Here is a 387-nt window from a genome sequence, read left to right as displayed (position 1 = left end):
CCCCTGCAAACCCCCCACCGAAGTTTCTAGGGTTGGGTGTTCCCAGGGCAGACCCCTCTGCCTTGTTCTTAAAAAAGGACCCCAAACTGCCCCATATAAACCCAGTCTGAGCTTTACCCGGGGAACTGGCCCCCTTGGGGCCACTCCCACAGGGGAAGGGTGCCAAGGCTGGGGCAGGCAGGGTGACACCCTCATCACCTCTGCATTTTCTAGTTTAGAATAATTTCTTAACTGGGTTTTAATTGGTCATTTGCATCCCTTTCCTTGCAAATGGAGGGTTGGAGCAAAACCCTCTGGGATGGAGGGTTTAGAATAATTTCTTAACTGGGCTGTAATGGGCATTTGCATCCCTTTCCCTGGAAGTGGAGGGTTGGAGCAAACCCCGCC

The sequence above is a fragment of the Buceros rhinoceros genome, unplaced genomic scaffold (genome assembly GCF_000710305.1).
Source record: "Buceros rhinoceros silvestris isolate BGI_N320 unplaced genomic scaffold, ASM71030v1 scaffold24791, whole genome shotgun sequence".
NCBI lineage: Eukaryota > Metazoa > Chordata > Aves > Bucerotiformes > Bucerotidae > Buceros > Buceros rhinoceros.
Note: the sequence above shows the minus strand (reverse complement) of the source record.